Raw genomic sequence first — 17,857 nt, 5'->3', positions numbered from 1 at the left:
CAGAAAGCCATGTGACCTCAAGTTGTGATCATCACAGAAATTGACCAAGCTGCAGGCATTTATCAGCTTCCTACATTGACCCTAAATGCTCTGTGGTTGACACTGCTTTAGAGATTTCTAAAACCACTCAATCCAAAGCATTTGACATTAAAAAAATGCCTTGGGCTAATAATTCACTCGGAGGTACCTCCAAGAATCCCTCCAAAAATTACTCTGAGTTGAATCCTGCATCTCCCAGGAATGTAGCTCTTTCTAGAGCCCCTCCTGGTGCCTGACTCCTTCTCTAGAGACCACCTCACTTATATATTGCTAGTCTGAGACAGGGTAGCATTTCAGAGAGTCTGGAGTCCACATGGGAACAGGATGCTTAGAAGGAACCTATGGGCCACAAGTGGAGGTTTCTGATGGAGGAATGATTGGGGTACTTAAAGGTGGAATACTGCTCATAGACTGTGAGATTGCAGCCTGAGGGAATGCCTGAATTCTCCTGAACCTAGGCGGCTACAGTTTCTGGATCTTCCATGGGCAAGCAGCAGGTACCTCAAAGTACAGTTCCAGGAAATATCCCTATGTGGGGTCCAGGTACTATCCGGCTGGATTGCTGCCACTCAAGGCATTTCACAGCACCAGCCAGCTGGTGTAACTTACCCTTTCCTCAGAAGGAAGTTGTTGTAGCAGATGGCCTTCCTGAACTGTGGAAGCTATGGATCCTGCCCTGCTCCATTGGAATGCCTCAGCTCAGAGTGGGACTGGGAAGCCATTCTCTCCCCTGAGAATCTTTACTAGTCAAGTATGGAAGATCCTGGCTTCCTCCCTCCTGTGATGAGCTGATGCAAGTTCGCATGTCTGTTCTCCACCAAAATCTTCACCTTCCACTACTGTCGAGATGCTAGTTACAGAGCTAGAAAATATGGCCTCTGACTCCGCTGAACTGTGCACCATTTCATTCACTGTGAGCTCCCCTCTCCTAGACTTCTTCAGTCCTTTTTCTACATCCCTGTTCCCCTGAATAGCTTCGGGGTACTATACTTCTGGAGTCTATCTCTTGCTTAACTGTCCCCTCCATGAAGTGATGCATTCACTTCAATTTCCTGGAAAACTGTTACCTTTTACCAAAATGCTCAGTTAACTGTTATCACAAAGATAATAAAGTGTTTTTATCCAATGAAGCGAGTTTTAAAACATCAATAATGCTATTCAACTTAAGCTCTCCTGCCCTGAAAATGTACACAAATGCTAACTACACCTGTGCTTATGTTTGTAAATAGGAACGTATCGTATCATGTTCCTGCCTTTTCTGTCTGCATGCCACTCTGAAGGTCCATTAGTAAACTGCACAGCCACACACAGTACGGCATCCTCCACATCGGCAAGTCAGGTCCAGTTTGCTGTTAGATGCCTTGTAGCACTTACATGTGAATACATGCAATTTACCTGAATATTTCCCCACTGGAGAGCATTCTGATACTCCCTAGATCGCATCACTTCACAATCTCTTCATTAATATCATCAGACACCCTCAAACACATGAGTGCTTTCATTTCTATGAGGTGGATTTCCCCAGGTGAAACCACTGAGTCAACAGTGCTTATGTTTTGAATTTAAACAGCTCAGAAATTCACATCCACACTGAAAGTGCAGGCATCATGCATCAGTTTGTAAAAATGTTCTGCAGTGGCTGCTGTGTTGCTTCTCATGACTGTGTCTGAGAAGATCATGGTTTCTGGCCTTTTTTTCCAGTGGAGTATGTCTCCCTGTCTTCTTCCAGGTTTCTCTTGGGCCATTTTTCCATGTCTTGACCAGTTACAGCAGCTATCTGCTAAAAGGCTTTTAGCAATTTTCCTGTCTCTGTGCCCCAGCTATTTTTAAGTGGGCTAAAGTCTTTTTATGATATGTGTTTTGCCACACTGGCCAACTCTGGGTTAGTTTTTGTTTTATCTTATTATTATTTCTTAGAAGCTTGTTTGTTTTCTAATGAGAGACAGAAAAGGAGTGGATCTAGATAGGAGTGGAGGTAGGAAGATATTGGAAGGAGTAGAGAGAGGGGAAACCATAATCAGGATGTATTATGTGAGGGAAAAATCCATTTTCAATAAAAGAAAGAAAACATGTTTTACATATTCCTAACATTCTTTTTTTCTTTTGTTTGTCTTTGCCTGTTTTGTTTCGTGAGACAGGATCTTGCTATGCCACTCTGACTAGCCTGGAATTCACTATGTAGCTCAAGCTGTCCTTGAGCTTCTGGCATGCCTCCTGCCTCAGTGTCATGAAACATGACGTAGAGGATGGCCAGTGTGGACCACCATGCTCATCTTCCCATCTATCATTTTTATTATTTCAACACATTTTGCCTTTCTGAAGTCTTTCACGCCAAAATCATATAAATATTCAAATGAAATTTCTTATAATATGTTTACAGTTAATTTTCTTACATGTATATTTTAACTGGATTTTTTGTGAGTGGAAGGAGCCCTTCTTGTACTGTTTTACTTGTTAAATGAACCTTGCTTCTCTGGAGAAGGAGAAATCCCTGGACATGCATTGTCTCCTGATGATGGGTCACAGAATCTCCATCCTGATTGTCCTGGTCTTTTTGCCCATCTACTGTTGAGAATGTGTTAATATATCTAAACACGTGAGGTTAGTCTCCTTGCAATGTTCTGTTGACTTTCTTCTGCTTGTATTTTTTAAAAATTATTTATTTATTTTTGTTTTATGTGCATTGGTATTTTACCCACATATATGTGTATGTGGGGATGTTGGGTCTCCTGGGGTTCTGGGAACTGAACCCAGGTCCTCTGGAAGAGCTGTCAGTGCTTTTAACCACTGAACCATCTCTCCAGCCTCCTCTGCTTGTATTTTTAAGCATTTGACCACGAATAACATTAAACATCTGTAAATTCATACAGAACAATACAATATGTACCTATCACCAAACATCTATAATGATCTATAATGATCAAGTTGTGGACAGTCTCATGTATGCCCATGTGTATACACATGCTTGTTTGTGTTAGTGACCTTGCCTGTGGTTGTAATAGCCACAGGCATACAAAAAAGTTCACTGCTTTTATTAGTATTCCTATTCACAGCAACCCTGTGTTCATCTTTCAAAATAATCGCATGAGCTGCCCCAAAATACAACACTGGAATTCAAGTGTAAATTACATCCTAGTGCCTTGTCCATTATGAAAGATGTGACATTTGTACAATGCTGCCTTTTGCTGAAGTATGTGCTGACCACCTTGACCTGCCTATGTCCTGTGGCTTTTAGGAAGCCCTTGCTTACTTGGGTCAGAAGAGCTGGATGCTGTCACCTTTCTGTTGACTTGTTTGTTTCTTCCACCTGTGGCTGAAATGAGTTCATAAGTTCTTGGCTGCTAAACTTACCTCTTGAGGCCACTCCAGTGGCATATTGTCTATAGTTGATCCTCAAGGAAATAGTGGTATTCGTGGAACACTGATTATAGCCCTGTGCATGCTAGACACTGGAGACTCAGACTGGGGTGATCCTCACCTCCTAATAGAACTGATGGTACACCAGGGAAGAGAGAGCCAAAGAGTTGATTTGTTCTAAACATCCAGGCATGCTTCCTGGAGAAAGAAGCATGGAAGTTAAATCTGAGGACTCAGTAGGAATGGGCCATGTAGAGGATCACAATGCATCGAGAGGAATGAGAGAGTGAGAAGCTGTTAGTCAGAAGCTGTTTCTGCACAAATCCTGTAGGTACCAAGTGAATGGCTCACCCTTCTGCATAGTGAGAGTTGGGGGGTCAGACATGCAGAGAGGGTTTGAACCCTGGAAGTGAATGAGAGACCTCCAAGTGAGGCATGATAGGACTCCACAGTTGATCCATTAGAAAGGGGTGAGGGAAGCATTAAAAGAGGGAGAAGAGTGTCCAGGAAGACCAGTAAAGAAATGTGATGGAAGGCAGGAGGGTTTGAAGGGGGCGACTGTAGTCGGGTGGTACTTAAGCAGAATCACAAAAGTAGGGCGGCCTCTGCCACAGAGATTTATTTTTCACACTTCTCAGGGCTGGGAAGTTCCAAGTCAGCATGCCATCATGGTTGGGGTCAGGGCTGTCTTCTGGATTTGCAGTCAGCTGTTTTCTAGCTGCCTCCTCACATAGTGAGAGTAGAGAGGCAGGAAGCTTTCCCATCACTCTTCTTATAAGAGCTCCACCCCCTGCCCTCACTCCTCACCACATCCCAACTTTATGGAGGATTGGGATCCAGCACATGGGATTTATGAAGGAACAAATTTTCAATTCATTGCTGGGTTAATTAGCATCCTGAGAGGATGACAGAAAAATAGGCGTGCGTACAGACTCTGAGATAAACAGGGGTAGAACACTGGCAAATGGCAAGGAATTGGGGACACTCAAAGTCAGCAGTGAATGGCAGAGTACATGGGGACAGTAAGGCTGAAAAATCTGGTGAGGAGTCGGGGGCCTCAGCGTGACTGTAGATTGAAATAGGCTTTGTGGTCCAGGAGGATGTAAGCCATAGTTGTGAAAGAATGTGGGTGTCTTCACGGAAGGCATGAGTGTAGGTTCCCACGGTGAAGGGTTAGGGGATGGGATTAAAGGGACAGGAAACTCAGGATGAAAGTCTAAAAACAAAGGGTGAAAATATCATTCCTTATAACTGTATTTCTCTAACACAGAATGCTCTTGAAGGCTGACTAGGTGCCAACGTGTTACATTGCTTTAACTTGAAAGAGGGAAACATTTGATGGGCCAAGGGTGATGGAACCACCTTTGCTACTCAGAATCCAAGCTTCTATAGTAATGTAACTGACAGTGACCACACTGAATTGTCTGCTGTGTGCTAGGCACCAACATCATTGTGCTGTTACTTATTTATTTTCATCGGGGTCAGGATTGTGACACAAACAACCTTGCTGAGGTGACCAGGCTTATGCTGCTGGTCTGTGACATGGCACAGCTCCCTACCAGCCATTCATGTGGTCTGTAAACAAAAACACTTGTGCTTAGGTAACACATTCTAGCTAAGTGCAGCACTGAATCAACTGTTGGCTCCTGAATAGAGAATAACTAACAGGGTCCATCTCGACCATAGTTACAGTACAATGAAAGAAAAGATATTAACACATAAATCCAGTTAACATGTGCCACAGAAAAGAAGAAAACTTGGTTATGTGAGAAAGTATATGTTAGATTTTTAACCTGGGGAAGACTTCAACAAGGGACCTGGGAACCCAGACCAGAAGGATGTACATGACAATTAATGGCAGTATGAGAGACAAGTGAAAGAAGGGGCAGCCAAAACTAAATATATATGAACACGCCATAAATGGCTGTTCACTTGGTGATTTTGTGGGACTCCTAACAGTGGGAGCAGGTGGGTCTCTGACTCTTTTACCTGCTCTTGGGACTCCTTTCCTCCTATTGGGTTGGCTTGTCCAGTCTTGATATGAAGGCTTTTGTCTTGTCTTATTGTCTCTTGTTTTGTCCTGTTTGGTTGTTGACTCTAAGAGGTCTGCTCTTTTCTGAAGGGAGATGGAGGAGGTGGATCTCAGGAATAGGGGAGGAGGGGGGAGCTGGGACAAGTGGAGGAAGAGAAAATATGGTTGAGATGTATGATAGAACAATCTATTTTCAATTTAAAAAGAAAAGAAAGAAAACACTATAAAGAAACCTGGTACCTTGTAAGCTAAGAAAAAAAAAAGGAGTAAGAAAGACATAAACAAACAAACAAAAACATTCAGGCCAAACAAGAGTCCTAAGAGATGTAGGGAGAGACACTATGCTGCAATAGCCTCATGAAGTGAGGTGAGGGTCTACCTAGGGGCTGGGGGATGATGCTCTTTCATTACAGAAGGGAGCATGCACGGGTTTATTTTTTTTTTTTAATGTAAGGGGGACCTTAAAGCTTAGCCCAAGGAAAGGTATGTCCTGCTATCAGAGTTTATGCAGGTTGCTAAGTAGAAAATATGTGTAGTGCATGGGGTGGGGGCTAAAAGGAGTGGATAGTCACCTCAGCTGTTGTGTGCTGGCCCCATGGAGCAGATGGATGGATGTGAAGATGTCTAGAAATGGGTGGACCTAATATTAACGTAAGAGCATATATCTTGGGCACTGGAGAGATGGTTCAACAGTAAGGATACCGGCAGCTCTTCCAGAGGACCCAGGTTTGATTCCAGAACCCATATGACTGCTTAGAACCATCTGTAGCTATAGTTCTTAGGGGACCTTATGTCCTCTTCCAGCCTCCACAGGTACCTGCCATGTGCATAGTTCGTGTACATACATATAGACAAAACATTTATATACATGAAATAAAGATAAATACTTTTTAAGATCTTTTAAAAACGAAAAGCTGTTTTTTAAAAAATGAGAAATATGCCATCATTAAATCACTGGTGGCTCCTGACAGAAGGCAGACAATGCCCAGTCTACTAGATTCATCAGTTGAGGACATGGATGAATTATGAATCATTTCCAAATGTCAGAGGATCCAGGGGGAGAAGTCAGTTCAGTGAGAAAAGCAGTGTGTAATAATTTCATATTTGCACTAATGGTGAGATGTCCAAATGGAAGCACTACACAGCAGGTCTGCAAAACCAAGCAAGGCTCAGACGAAAGTTCAAATATGGTCAATTTAAAGATTATCCAATCTGGTCATTACCCAATATATACATTAATCAAAATGTAAATCATAACCACAGATGACTGTGTCAGTAACAAATAGGCCTACATTTCCACAGTTCAAACCACAAAGGTTTGTTTTCATGGAGCATCTGGGATGGCTGCTCATTTTCCTGGAGCATGACTAGAGGTGTTGAGCATGGATAGTCCCATGTGCACAGGAAGGCCAGAAGTAGCCGGTCTGTTGAGTGTCTACCAGCAAATGGGCAGCGGGTGATAATGAAAGGTTTAATGCCCACCACAGTACATCCTTCTGGTCACTACGAATTTGATTCACATTCATTACTACCCACATATGAAAGTTGATTGTTCCCATGAGAAATGTCCTAACCTCCCACCAACCTCAGAACAAAGGACTTATACAAAATGCCCAGTAGACTCTGTGTAAGACTTTGATGCAGCTTTTCTTAGTCCAGAGATCTGTGACCCCACAAAGGACAAGCTGGTGATGTCACCCAGATGAACAGTCTCACACATATCATAGCATGCTGTGGTGGGCAAAGAACAAGGTAGTGTCAGGGAGCACTCCTCTCAGGAGACGGGGAAGGGAAGGCAGGTGGGACCACTGGACACAGACATCCTGCAAATGCCCAAGACAGAGGGTGAGAGAGCTTCATGTTCTGGATCTTTCTGTTCACAGGCTTCACTCCTCACTTTCTGGAGAAGAGACCACTGGACACTGTGGTCTCTCTGGGCCTGGCATTATTCTCTGCCTTCTTTCTACCTGCAGTAGGTACATGATAGGGGCTCCAGAGTAATTCTGGAACAGCCTTAGTTGACTGTTGTTTGAGGTTTATGTTTATTCTGCCTACAATAAGCTTTAGACCTTTAGGAGCTAAGATTAAATTTATGGTGCTCATAGAGCTTAACCTATATAGGAACCTGCTGTCCAGTTGCTGATGCATGGCTTTGGTTCCCAGTCAGTGCAGTGCCAGGAGCCATGCCCACATTACTACTGGAGTAATTGCTCCATTGCTCCTCTTTGCTATTCCCATCCTACCTACCCTTTACCCTTTCTTTCTTTTAATTATGTAAGTGACCAACAATAGGACCCAGACTTTGGCTTTTTCCCTGAACCCTCATGTCTAGCTTTCCCACAGTGTGTGGAGCCACCTTTAAGCAGCCATAATCTACAGACAATTCCTGCAAGTAAAGCCAGTCATTCCTTTCACTCTGGCCGTTGAGCTCCCTCATCCCTGCCCACATATTATGAATGCTCAAGTCACAGTGTGCAAAGGCAATTGTAGCTGTTTCTAAGGAACCTCCCATTCGGTGCACAGCAGAAACCCAATCTCAGTTCCTTGACACCCTCCCCTGCTGCACCCCTGCTCCTGCCACCCAGTCCCTTAGGGTAGCACCAAAGGCATTTCTAGTATGTGGTAAGTGTAGTGCAATTAAATCAGTGATGAAAAGGGGAACCATGTTACTGTGTAGTGACTCTCCATCATGTGAAAGCAATTAATTAGCTTAATCTCTAACCACATACAAAAGTGAATTCAGTAAGTAATGAAGTACAGATTAACAGGACATATTAGAAAGTAGTGTTTATTTTGATGGGAAGGATGTTCCAAGTAAGCAGCAAAAACACACAATCCAAAAGAGAAATTTCAATAAATTTTCCATTCCTGGAGATGAAACAAAAAATAAAACCAAAGACATGCAGCCAATCACGAAAAATTAATTGAAATGGAATATTTATAATACAACAAGAGTGGCTTAAATCATTTAGAAAAATAGACAAGAAAAATCAATGAGGTGGAACACATAGTTATCTCTAAGAAGGAAACACCACAGCTTGGGGGTCTATAGCTCACAAGTCTGTCTCTCTGCAAGGCTGGCTGCTCAGGTGAAGTCTCTGTCCACCAGTGCCCCACATGCTGGCTGGAGCTTGGACTTAGAGAAGGCAGCAGTGCACCTTTGCCTGAGGAGCACTGTCACTTCCATCAAGGGTGGTTGTGCAGAGGCATCCTGGCTCCTTCCAGTACTTACCTGGAAGAAGGTGGCACTTCCATCCTCTTTAGCACCACTGTGGACCCCAGGGGTGCAGCCTGGCAATATCTTCCCATCCTCTTCTTAAATCCATACAGCCATCAAAGGATTCTGGGGGCATCCGATAGGCTGGGAGCCCAGAGCTCTCCTTTCTGACAACTAGTTAGAAGTCCCTGGGACCTCCATGTGTCACTGTCCCTGGGATATAATCTGCTCTCCAGGCCTCTTGCCACCTCTGAGATCAGTGAGGTTGGGGGTTGATGGAGTCCTTTGAACTGGAACATGTGCAGCCCTAATGTGGTTCCTTGGTGCCCAGTACGGGCAGCTGTTGGCTGGACCCACGAGCTCTTCATTTAAACCTCTCTGCTGCTAGAAGTAGACACACAGGGGGATTTCCACCTTCTACACTCCATATTTCATGGCTTGATTTCCACACAGATCATGTGCTATTTGGTTGGTTTTATTAAAAAATATAAGAACACTATGATTTCCTATAGCAAAAGTTCTCTTCCTGGCCTCAGAAGCTCCAGGTGGTGGTACCTGAGTGGCCCTGGTCCTTTCTGGACTGATTTCGTCTTCCAACTGTCATGCCATTCTTCTTCTGTTGTGTTTCTTATCTCCCTGAAGGAGATGTGCACAGAGCACCATTTCTGGCTGAGCGACTGCACCACAGCCAGATGTGCGCTGGGGAACACATCTGCATATCTGTGCTTAGCACTAGAAGAGCTGGCAGAAACTATCAGAACCCACACTCCATTCTGTGAGGAACCACTCATGTTCCGAGACATCCATGAATATTTACCAAGAACCTCATGTGATGGCTACTAAATATATGTGTGCCCCAGTCCACAGACTTTTAGTGAGCACCCACTTCAGATCAGGCACTATACCAAGATGGGGGATTAGATAGAAAAAGACACAGCCCTGATCCCAGGACCCTGAGGTTAAATCCTCATGTATAGCCATGCTGTGCAAAGCTTCCCTATGAGACACATTTTACAGGTGGTCTTATTAAATCAAGGTAAAAATCTTAATCTTATGGGCCGAAAGTAGGAAGTAAGTGATGATTGCATTGACTTAGAAATCATCTCATGAATCTGCACTTGCATTTCTTAGTATGACTCTCAATTATGACTAGAGAAAGTGTGCAGTGAGGTGGTAGCATCAATGCATATTTACAATTCACTGAAAGGCCAACAGTGGCTCAAGGCTGTTCTGTGCAACTGAGAAAAACACATTGTTATACACACAAACTGTGTGTGTGTGTGTGTGTGTGTGTGTGTGTGTGTAGCCTCACACATGTGAATACACACACTACACACATGCTCTTGTTAATTAGTTGTTTTTGTTTTTTGTTTTTGTCAAATTGATAACACATTAGAGTCATCTGGGAAGAGGAACCTTAACTGAGAAAATGCCTCCATCAGACTGACCTAATGAACAAGTCTGTAGGACATTTTCTTGGTTAACAATTAATGTTAAAGGGCCTGGCCCACTGTGGGTGGTGCCACCCCATGGGCAGATATTCCTGGGCTGTATGAGAGAGCAGGCTGAGCAAGCTGTGGAGAGCAAGCAGTGTTCTTCATGGTCTCTACTTACTTTTCTGCCTCAGGATCCTGCCTTGAGTTCCTGCCTTGGCTTCCCTGATGATGGACTGTAGCCTGTAAGCCAAATAAACTTTTGATCATAGTGTTTATCACAGCAGTAGAAAACAAACTAACAAAGCACACATACTCCAGAAAAGGACTCTGTAAGAAAAGTTGCAGGGGGCCAGGGGGCTGGCTCAATGTAGTTATTGGGATGTGCAAGGTCCTGGCTCAAACTGCAGCACCACAATAAATAAAGGGGCATTATGGTACACTGGAATGTTGGTACATCTGCAAAACTTGACTTTCAGGAACAAGTAAGCACCAAATAATGAAAAGGAAAACCAGATAGATGTTGAGACCACTAGAGTCTCAAGCTAGTAACTATAGTAACAGGCTATTACTTATTAGATAAGAAATGATTATTAGTGACAATGCAAATATCTGTATTGAAAACTAGTGAAGAAACAGAGAAATAAGGATAAGAGAAGGTGTTCTGTGTTAAGAGAGTACAGAGGAATTAGAAAGTCACCAAGGACTAATGGATTCATATGAGTGTATTCCTAAATGTGGGGTTGGTAAGAAATGGGCTATTGAAACACATACTACCCTGCAAGATGCATATTAATTACAAGTGGAACAATTTGAAGTCTTAACTGGAGGACCACTAAATAGCAGTGGGGTCTTAACCGAGAGATAAAAATTAGCATCATCAGTAATAGACAAAATGCCCCCTGGTATTCACTGGAGACTTACTTCCATGGTATTCCTGCCAGAAGAATGTAGAAGAGTCTAATTGCCTGCCTTGCAGGACAGACCCCAACTGAGGGACATTCCACACACAAGTACTGTGTTAAGGTGGTAAAAGGAAAGTCTGAGTAATGGTTTCTGGCTTTTAAACTCTAAATTAGAAACATGAGAATGAAGTGTAAGGTAGGATTCTGAACCAGAAAGGTATTGGCTTGTGGGTTGGAATCTGATTCTCCCATGTGAGGTATTATGCAACTGGACATTTAATAGAAGTATTTTGTTTTGAGGAAGGGTCTTTGGTAGGTGGGTAGGGTCAGGCAAGACTACATAACTGGATCTTGCTAGCTTTGTAAGAAGGAGAAAGGCCAGGATATATGTACAGCCTGCTTCACACCAGGTCATGCCTGCTTTATCAGCAGGAAGATGTTGTCAAATACAGCCTCTCATTGCACACATTCATGTATGACAGCCAAAATAAGCCTCTTTTCTTTACAGCTCAGCAACAGGTGGCATTGTGAGGGTAACAGCAGAAAGTGAACTTATGCGGTGGATAAAACCTGAATATGCCCTGTAGATTCAACTCACATAAAGGCTACAGTGCGCGTGTCTAACATGGGCCTCATTGGGACCTGGTTGTAAGGCACGTCTTCGTTACTGTTTCAGCAGGTTCTCTGTGTGTCCAAAATTATTCAGAAATAAAACTGTAAATTAAACAAACCAAATGAGACCACTGGTGCAGCGTCATGCAGGTAGAAGTGTGGCTTTCCTAGAGTCTCATGCTTCATCCCAGAAACGTGTGTGTTCTTAGCAGCTTCCAGCAAGGCTGGAAGTGACCTCTCCAGGCCACACAGCCCACAGTAACTGCATAATGCTGTCTCAGGAGATATGCATAGGGAAGTCTTGGGGGAGGGGTTAATCTTTTTATCTAAAAACTGTTCCTCTGCATTTGGTAGGAAAGAGTTCATCCCAGGATTCCCTCCATTGGATCTTCACTGTGCTTCCAGTGTGTCCTTGACGTGCAGTTGTGAACATCTCTTGGTCAGCCTGCTGTGTAATCTCATTCTTGCCCTGCTGGTCTAGGTGTGTACACAGTGGATGCACACAGTGGGACTCTTGCTTCCTTTTTTGTGGTTGCTTCTGTGGGGGTTGTGACCACCCATACTGTGTATGACTTTTTGTTGTCTTTGATGCTAATTTGATGTGTTTCTACAAGGTAGAGAAAGAACAAAGGTGTGAACACAGAACAAAGGTGTGGCTGCAGCTGAGAGTGTATCCTGTCAAAACACCAAGGACAGGCCAGTACAGATGCCTGAATACTAACAGGTCACCCATGAATGCAAGAACGGACAAAGAAGGCAGTTAATGAGAGTGAAACAGACAGAAGGCTTAGCCTGTATTGTTGAGGTAGGTGAGCCACATCCTTAAGAAGCAGGTGACATGAAAGTAGGAAGATTGGAAAGAGTTTGGTTTCTATTCCAACGCAGCTGGAAACTACTCAGTAAGTTTCAAGCAGAGACTATCATTTAAAACATTTAAACTAAATAAAGCAATCAATAGAAAACCAGTAAACATCTAGCCACATGCCAGGAAAGCTACTATTCCAAAATGCCCGCAGACAGAAACTGTAGAAATCTTTAACCCACCTATTTACAAGCTTTACATAAAGATTCTTTTATGGTTCAAAATTTCTATTGCTCCTCATTTAAAAAATGAATAGTGTGTGTGTGTGTGTGTGTGTGTGTGTGTGTGTGTGTGTGTGTGTGTGTGTGTGTGAAGAGAACATGCACAAATGCATGCACAATGCGTGCAGAAGTCAGTTCTCTACTCCCATCAAGTGAGTCCCAGTGCTTGATTTCAGGTTTTCAGTCTTGGCAGCAGGCACCATTACCCAATGAGCAACCTCACTGGCCCTGCCCTTCACTTTTATTGAAGAATGATATGCATATATGAAAACACATATCAAAATGAACACCCTTATACGCTACAAAAAATTTATTATTTCTTTGTAATCATCACCTCAAAAACTAGAACATTGTCTGCTGCCAGTCTGCTTTCTTGTACCTGCTCCTAGTCAGCCTCTTTTTCCTCCATCTTTTCTTTGGATTATCATGACTTCGAGCCCACTGATTCCTTTTCCTGTTTTAAAATTACTGTGATAAGTGGAATCAAGGATAGACTGAGTAACCCTTATGTAAAATGATTGGGAAGGAAAGGCTTCTGATCTTGGATTGTTTTAACTTTGGAATATTTGCATAATTAGAAATCAGAGATGAGAACCAAGTATAAATACAAAAGTCACTTATGTTTTATGTACATATTATACCCAAGACTTTCAGATTAACTTCTTTCACTATGTTTGTATATTTGCATATGACTGTAACTCTTCACATGAGGACATGTGTGGCATTTTCCATTTATAATGCCATGCTCAAGAAAGCTTCAAATTTGGGATTTGTAGATTAAGCATGCTCATCTTAACACTAAGTGCATTCATTCATCAGGGTCTGTGTGTGTGTGTGTGTGTGTGTGTGTGTGTGTGTGCATGTGTGTGTATTCATATAAATTGATAGCATTTAAAAACAAGAGAAATAAATAATTTGAGAGGCACTGAAGGGACACAGACGTGGGAAGAGGAGGGGTGGGAGAAAGGAGTGGAAATGACATATACAGTACCCATGTATCAAATTCTTTAAAAAGATTTTCAAAAAATTAGAAATATAATGCCCAGCTTGTCATGTTTGTCATATGTACAGTGGATCATCCATTCATCTCTCCTATCAACACACTGCCACTGTCCTGTGTGATTAAAATCCAATTTACCAAGTACAATGTGGTGATTAATGTTAACTGTCAACTTTACAGAAGCCAGGATCACTTCAAAGAAGGGCCTTGGAACAATTCCTGTGTTGGGTTGTATAGATTTCATTAGCTGCTATTGGAAGGTCCACCTTAAAGGTGGGTATGACCATTCCCTGAGCAGATTCTGGTCTGCATAAATGGAGAAAGGAACTGAGTAGCAAGCATACGTTCATCCCTCTCCTTGACTGTGGATGCAAGGTGACCAGCTCCCTGAAAGTCCTCCTGCTGTGACTCCCTGGCTATGATGCTTTGTAACCTGGAGTTGGAAGCCAGAATAAGTCCCTTCCCCCCTTATGTTTCTTTGGTCAGAGTATTTTATCACAGCCACAGGGAAGATATATATATATATTCAACTACCCAACAGGCCATTAGTTCTCTGTGGCACTGCTAGCTCTTAGCAATGTGGGTAGCACTGCAAAGATCAACACCTGTCCATCTTCCAGTGCTCTACTGTGAACACTGTGATTGCTTATGTGCAAGATTTTTAAATTAATAGATTTTGGAGTGTGTTGGATGAGCTTCAGTTGGCACTGCTAAGCAATCTTTCCAAGTTGTCTTACCAAGTTCATTCCTAGCAGTACTGTTAAAGGGCTGTGTTTACCAGCAATTGGTTTTAAAGTGTTTCTGATGTTGGACACTCTGGGGAGTCTAATTGTCAGGTTGCTTTCATATTTTTCCTTTTAAATTTTGACAATGTTCTCATATTTACTCTGTTAACCTCTCTTATGATACACACACCTGCTGACCTCTTCTTCCCAATTAATCTTCCTTCTGCTTCAGATCTCTTGTGTGTGTGCAGTCATGTGAAAGTAGCCACAGCAGCCAGGTGGTCATGACAGTGACAACCAGGAGGACGACTAAAAGACAGCTTTCACTGCACTCCTCATCTTCCAGCTCTTACATCTTTTTCACCAACTCTTCTGAGGTGTTCCTTTCTGGTAATCTGTGTGCCTCTTCTAGCTGGATGGGTCTTTCTTTCCTGGATTTGGGGGATTTTCTTTTACATTTTATTGAAATTATTTTCTTTGTTTTTGGCACTGAATTCTTCTTCTTCTGTGTTTATAATTCACGGATTCCATCTTTCCATAGTGTCTAAAGATCTCACATCTTCCACTCATGTTTTTTATAAATTATCATTGTCTTTGACTGAACTAATACAGTTGTCCTCAAGACTCAGTATTCTGTCTTCTGCTTGACTTATCCTATCAGGCTTTTCACTAAGCTTTTTTATATGGCTTATTGAGTTTTTCATGTCCATTATCATTTCCATTTGCTTTTCCTTCAGTATTCCTATCTCCTGATTGAATTCTATTTTCACATGCTGAACAGACTTCCTTATTTCATTCAGCTGTTTGCTTGTGTTCTCTTGCAATTTATCCAGAAGATTATTTGTGTGCTCTTTGAATTCATTCAGGATTTTATCTGTGTCCTCTTTGAAATCATTGACCATACTTATAATAACTCCTTTAAATTCTTTGTCTGGGATTTTGTTTAATCCTTCCGCACTGAGGGACATTTCTATGGGATTGGTAGTTTGGTATGTCTGCTCTGTCATGTTAATGGAAATTTTGTGCTGTTTGAGAAAGCTTTGCTTATCCCAAATTCTCAAAGAATTTCTTTTGTTGAGGCTTTGTTGTTTAAACTCTCTCTCTCTCTCTCTCTCTCTCTCTCTCTCTCTCTCTCTCTCTCTCTTTTTCTCTCTCTCTTTTTATACGGAGGTACTGTGGAGGCCAGGATATGGTATGAGGCATCACCCTCTGTGTCTTTACACCCTAGTGCCTTGAGACAGAGTCCCACATTAAACCAGGAGCTCCCCATTACAGCTAGACTGGCCAAACAGGGAACTCTCAGGATCTGCCTCTCTCCATGCTCCTAATTCTGAAGTTATGTGTAGCACAAATAATAAAAACCCAGGGACAGATATTGGGGTTAAAGCTGAAGATCAGAGAAGCAAAGTGGCCAGCCATTAGAGAGTTGTCACCTCTACCAATGCTCAGACTGAAGGGGTGATCCTGTCTTCAGACTGCATCTGTCTCCACCAAACCTCAACCTACACTGAGCTCCTGTCTCCTCCCACCTTATATTTCTCTCTAGTGCTGGGATTAAAGGCTTGAGTCCCAAGTGCTGAGATCACCTTTGTGTGAGTTCTGTTTCTCTTTTAGACTGGCTCAATTTCATGTAGCTCAGAGTGGCCTTGAATTAACAGAGATCCCTCTGCCTCTGTCTCCTGAGTGCTGGGATTATAGGTTTGTGCTACCACCACCTGGCACATACACCCATGCTAAGCTCTGTACATGGTTTCTGGGGATTCACACCTGGGTCCTTATGCTTGAATGTCAAGTTGTTCCCACTGAACAATCTCCCTAGCCCCTGGGCCTTATTTTCCCCTTCACAATCAGGGATATCACTAACTTAGATGTGGATTTGTGTGTGTGTGTGTGTGTGTGTGTGTGTGTGTGTGTGTGTGTGTGTGTGTGTGTGTGTGTGTGTGTTGAAGTGGAAATTAAGGTACCTCACCATATTGTCTGTGGATACAAGATCTTTCTCAAACTCTCTGCATGCTGCTTTTGCCAAATCTCCCTCCTAAAAGCCACTTGCAGTGTAACAACCTTGCTCATGCTTAACCTGGGTAGACATGTACACCAAATGCTGCCTCCCAAAGTAAGGCACCTCGCCAGGACCTCAGTCAGGAGGTAATCAGCTAAAATCTGTTCCTAACTTTTAGACACCTTAGATGGGCCAAGATGACAAGGAAGTCATCAGATATGAGATGATAAAAGACTCTGTAGGGCCAGCTTTATGTTTCCACAGGACTTGGAAGCACTCATCTAGAGTTCAGTTCAGATTTGTATTTTCTACCTTTTTCAGCATAAATCGGTGCGGCATTTCCACAGTACTTTCCATCCCGAGCCTGCTTTGGGAACCACATTGTGACTCCTTTTCAGCGCTAGCACTGCTTACGTTCCTTAAAAGAACTCTTTATTATTGTCCCAAGCAAATTTTCATGACATTGACCCTCACTTCAAACATTTTATCCTGATTGTCTAGATTTTACTATAAATCCAAATTTTACTATAAATTCCCAAAGAGGACTTCTTCAGACCATTATCACTTAAGCTATGTAAACTGTGACAACAGGGCAGCATGTGCAGGTTTTGTATATGCTGGCACAATCTGTAACTAAATAAAAATATTTAAAAACTAAAAACGATTTTTAAAGACCCATAATGCATTTTGAACCTCATAACAAACAGGAGACAGCTTTCAAAATTAAATCCAGCGATGCTATGCAGATAGCATGCTCTAAGAGTTGCTGAGGAGGTGAAACCTTTCGTAGCCTTGTATCTGTGTTTTTCCATTTTTCAAGACAAATTAGGTATTACCGATATCATCACACAAATTGACATTGTAGAATTTATTTCCTCCAGAGAATCTGGTGTCTTCAAGGTGATTTATAGTGAATGAGCTTGCAAAAACATGGACAGTGGTGATAAATAAGACAAAGCCAGAGTGGGGAGGAGGGAGGGAAGGCAGGAGAGAGGGAAGGGAGGAGGGGAGGAGAGAGGGCGGGAGGAGACGTAGGAAATTAGGAACAAGTGATGCCATTTAAAGCCTAGGAGGAAATAAGAAGTGCCAAGGGCACAGCACTTGCTTGATGCATGAAGCTGCCTCAGGAAATAGGCTACAGACTAAAGCTGAGCTGCCAAGAGGTCACCCTCCCATCTCCCATGGTCTACACACTGCAGCAGTGACAGAGGGCCCGAAGCCTCTGCCCTCTAATAAAGCCAAAGCTCTTTTTAAATACTCACACCCCTGTGTATGGTTGCAGAATTCAAGTTTTGCTCTTCCCTAAGCAAGCCGGGTCACGGTGTTTCACATAAGGCTGCCCATCACTGTACACTCTCATCTTTGTGATTTTCACACACTCATCTGGAGTGGGCCCTCTTAGAATAGGAAGAATTACTCACCATCTCCCACAATGGATGTAGACTTATTGTCCCT

The sequence above is a fragment of the Cricetulus griseus genome, chromosome 3 (genome assembly GCF_003668045.3).
Source record: "Cricetulus griseus strain 17A/GY chromosome 3, alternate assembly CriGri-PICRH-1.0, whole genome shotgun sequence".
In the NCBI taxonomy this organism is placed as follows: Eukaryota; Metazoa; Chordata; class Mammalia; order Rodentia; family Cricetidae; genus Cricetulus; species Cricetulus griseus.
Note: the sequence above shows the minus strand (reverse complement) of the source record.